This window comes from Pygoscelis adeliae, unplaced genomic scaffold (genome assembly GCF_000699105.1).
Source record: "Pygoscelis adeliae isolate BGI_AS28 unplaced genomic scaffold, ASM69910v1 Scaffold108, whole genome shotgun sequence".
NCBI lineage: Eukaryota > Metazoa > Chordata > Aves > Sphenisciformes > Spheniscidae > Pygoscelis > Pygoscelis adeliae.
In genome coordinates this window covers 3559592-3564222 of record NW_008825498.1, presented here as the reverse complement: position 1 = coordinate 3564222, position 4631 = coordinate 3559592, and the positions used below count along the sequence as shown (strand labels likewise).

General features: G+C 41.5%; 1 protein-coding gene across 1 annotated transcript in view; it reads left to right on the top strand.

The window, feature by feature from the left end:
* Positions 1 to 633: 633 nt before the first annotated feature.
* The window catches only part of DTNA (dystrobrevin, alpha), a 223721-nt gene continuing 219723 nt past the window's right edge, over positions 634 to 4631 (top strand). Inside the window, exon 1 of the mRNA XM_009331409.1 lies at positions 634 to 671. The gene's annotated coding sequence lies outside the window, so the exon portion shown is untranslated. The remainder of the gene's footprint in view (positions 672 to 4631) is intronic.

Genomic DNA, 4631 nt, shown 5'->3' with positions numbered 1-4631 from the left:
CCTTATGCTGGCCTCCCTCCCTCCCTCTCCAGCACAGAGCTGCTCTTGTGTGCGCTCTCCTCTATGAGCCCAAGCATCTTGTCTCCCCTTCTGCGAGCGGCACTTGGATTTAAGCAGCTCTGTCTTATCTCAGCTGCTGCTGCACGTTGGCCACGGACGGCATACGAGCATGCAAATTATCTCAGTAAATAATTTGCACTAGTTGTCACACAGAACAACGCAAACCTTGGTGGCTGTGGCAGGCTGCTCTTGCCGTAGGAGATGTGCAGGGACAGCTTTTATGAGCGCCTGAGGACAGGAATGACACAACAGCATTTTAGCAGCTGTATTGATACTGGATGCCGTTTCAGGCACCCTACCCAGTGCTCACAGTCTTCATTTCAAGTGGTGTGAACGTTTGGGAGGTAGGAAGTGATGTTATATCTGGAACACCTTAATGTTAAATAAAATGAGTATGGGACACATGGCAGTAACTGCAGTCCTAGGAAAGTATGTGTGAGATTGCGGTCACTGCTAAGAGGGGTATGCTTGTTGGAGGCCATATTGTGGCTTGTTGGCCCTTGCTGATGACCACAGGCATAGAAATGGTTCATATTGCTTTTGTTTATTTGTAGGAAAAGGAAGAAACATGGAGCTGCATCTCTGTTCTGAAGCTAAAGTATAGATTAAAGGTACTCTTTTTTTCCCCATGGTTTTGTTTTTTAGGAGACTGCAGCAATGTGTTCTAAGCAGTCACAGGAGCTTTAATGACAGCTGTTTTGCTTGAAAGCCTGTATCTGTCAGTGTCTGTAACATGAGTTGATGTAATCTTTTGGATTTCCTCATGTTTAAAAAAGCTGCAGAGTCTTCTTTGCCTACCAAAACACATTTAACAGTTGAAATTTTAGCAGGGAATATTTCTAAAGTCTACCATTTTGCATATACTCTGTTTGATGATCCTACTGTTTATGTATTTTTAATACATTTCTCACATTAGTCTGAACATTCAATTAAGGACATGGCTTAGCAAAATTTGGAAGTTTGCAAAAAAAAAAGAAACAGGAATAAAATAACACTAGCAGAAACCTTAGTAGTCCCATATCCCTATGCCATTTGCTGCTCAAAACTGAGAAAAAATATTTAAAAATGAAGTTGTCTTTCACGGCAGACTTTATGCCCATGAGTCAATCTCATCTTAATACTCAGCTGTCGGGAAGATTTGTCCTTGAAACCCAAATTTCCCTTACATACACTGACATGTGTTTTGCAAGACCTTGAAATTACACAATGGAAGGAGAGCTGAAAACTGCTGCCAAATCTACTAGATGGTCATGGTTATCCGGAGCTGACCAGAAGCTTTAATTTCATGCACTACGGTACTGCAGACTGAAACCGCGGAGCTGCGGTGTGCAGGCAGGTAGTCGGCACCGTGCGGGTGGCTGCCCCTTTGGCCAGGTGGGGAAATGCAGATGTACCCCAGAGGGCAGGATGCGGGAGTATCGTTCCTTTGATATCACCGGGTGGGCTGTCGCTTTTCTCCTGTTTTGTTTGCCCAAAACACTTCACTTCTTCTGAAGCAGCGATACTTGAAAGGGGACTTTCAAGTGGGTCCTGTGGCACGTTGCCTCACTCAGAATGCAGACGAGGAGAGTGGCGTTATAGGACCTGATTTTAGCACTCCTGAGTTGGCTATTCTGAAACCAACCAAGTCCAGGGCACTTGAATTTGATACTCTTTTTTTCCAGGGGGCTTGCTATGGCCCTGCCTAACAGAGAGAAAAAAGCGATGATCGCCCCATGAGTATTATGATTTACATCCCAATTTGTTGATACCAACACGCTTATCTTTGCTAAGCTACAGACAAACTTGTTGCATCAGATCCAGTTATCCAAAATTACCAGCATCCAGTTGGATGACTCTCATGGGGCTTTGGGAGGGGGAAAAGGGGCGTTTGGTTTTTCATCGTGGTATTTTTCCTTACCTTGCTTTTCTTTTTATCAACTTCCTTCCACTGAAATGACAGCAAAGCTTGCATGTTGTTGTAGTTAGCTCTTCATGCATCTATTTTAATTTATGGACTACAAGATACGGGACCAATCTACGTTTTTCTAGTAGATTTCAAATGCAGTAATTAAGAACAGTTTATTGCTTTGTTCTCAATAAACCAAAGGAGAGGTATTTCTTTTATCACTTCCTTGTCTTTAGCAGCCTCACAGCAGTGAAACTTCCTGGGCCTCTTGCTGTCTGCTTGGCTAAGTCCAATGAACCTTCTGTTAACAAGGGCTTAAAAATTCATTAAGAATATTTTTGCTCTTGATGCTTTACCTCATACTTCTATTTGTGTTTGGGTAGAACATACCAGCGATTGGAAAATAATTTATGAAACGTTATTAAATGTTGTTAAGGCATTTAAATTGAAGATCCAGCATATACTCATACACAGTCCTTGAGTATCAAAACATTTGTTAGCGTATGTTATGTGAACAGTTAGGCTGAAAGCTCAGACCTTGAGAGGGCCTTCAGTATTTTTTTTCACAGCTTATTTTTCACAGTTTATTCCCTTTTTCCTTTTTTTGTTTTTAAATAAGACAATCGTTCCCTACCTTGCAAGAGCTGAGTGTTTGATGTGACTTTGTTTTGGAAAGTGGTAGCACCCACTTGCATACTATTTGTGAATCATCAATGTCATTAGATATTAAGGTGTTCAGCTGGATTTTGATATATAAGGCTCTGCTCCATGTTGTCTGTGCATCTGTATTAACTGACTTCTGAACTGTTACATTTTTCTACTTGGCAAATATTCTCAGCAGAAGCACCTACAGCAGCTGCTTCTAAAACTGCAGCATCTGTAACTGGTAACTGTACTGTTACCATTGGTTTTTTTTAATACTCTATTTTTAAATCTCCCTTTTAAAAAGAAAATACACAGAACAGTTATTAAGAAATGCAGCAAAAAACTACCCCAGTCCAGAAGGCTTTACCACAAAATACAAAGCGGTACAGCTAATCTGTGCCTTTTTGTACAAAAGGAGTGTGTAACACACAGTCTAGGCAGAAGATTCTTAGCTCCGCAAATTCATGCAGCTCCACTGAAGTCACTTCTGAGGGGATCTGCTCTGACTCTGAGTGTGTTCCTTGTGAAGCTGTTAATGGTGAAGCACCCAGAACATACACTGGGGCATGATCACCCTACACATGCATCAGAGAAGGGAAATAAATGCCTGAATATATACATACATGCATGTCTGCAAAGGTGGGGTGATGGGATTTCTTAGCATATTGGTGGGGGGGGGGGGGGGGGGGGAAATGATAATGAAAAAAAAAAAAAAAAGGGGGGGGCAAAAAAAAAAAGATGAGGAAGAAACATCCAGGAGGCTTTTCTGAATTATTTGTACAGCGTATCACAAAAACGCAACAACAAAGAGAAGGTCAAAGTCCTAAGAATATGGATTGAAATGGTCAGAGGCCCTTTCAAATGGCGTGGAGTCCATGACTGCATTAATCCCAAAGTGACTTGTTTCAGGAGGAGGGAATATTTTGAACACCCAGAATTGTGTTCTTCACAGTGACCTGACTGAGGATGAACACATTTCCCACTTGTAATTGGAATAGTATTAAGTCAGCCCATTTCTCACTGCGGGGCTTCAAGTCCCAAACAGGTGGGACTTCATCCATTGTTTTATTAACCATCCAAGTGAATTTGTCTCCTTTGGTATTTAACTGCTGCGTCCATGATAACACTGGCCACTGCTAAAAGTAATGATTTATTTTTGTCAGATTTAGATCTATTTAATAACATCAAATAACAAATGCTTCTGTTTCTGTCGATACACCTCCTTTATAACTTTTTCAACATAAGTAGGAAAAAATGTCATCATGAAAACTTTGGGAGCTGATGCTAGAGCTGACTTCCCATGGCAATCTCTGTGTAGAATCCCAGGTGGTTTAGCATGATCCATGTGCCAAGTTAGCCCCTGGTTGCAGAGGGAAGTCTTGTCAAGGCTGAATGATAAGAAGTTATGACCTTCCATGTTTCGTACACTTACTTTCTCTTTTATTTTCCTATCTGAGCACTTCAGGTGATCAAAAATAACTGGCAAACATTATTTGCTTGTTTGTTTTTAAGTAGTCTTTTGAACTGACAAGACATGAAATCCTTAGACCAAAGGACAGTATTTTTCAGTAGGTTACAAATGTCTGAAAGTAGAGATGCTGAATATATTTACCTCAGCCATGATTTTACTGCCATAATAAGATTTTTTTGCTTTGCTACATACACCAGGACTTTAAGATTATGTTAGTTTTTGCTGAGCTAAATCCAGATACAGGATTTGGTTGTAAAATACACAAGGAGAGGTTTGTGGCTGCAGAAAGCCTCTAGAATCCCCTTTCCATGAGAAGATATTAGGGGGGGTTGAAAGAAATCCACTGCGTAGTGCTTTCATGCAATCCTAGCTAAAGTAACGGTGACCTTGCTCTTCACACCCCTGCAAGGCTCCTGAGGAGCCAGGGGTAACTTCATTGTGCCTCTTCCAGGTGGCAGTGTCCTTTCCCTGCGGGTTCCTTGGTTTTGATTGCTCTGCCGAAGCTTGTGTTGACCAAAAGTATATGAACTCGATGAGCAGTGCTCACCTGCGCTTTCCACTCTTCCG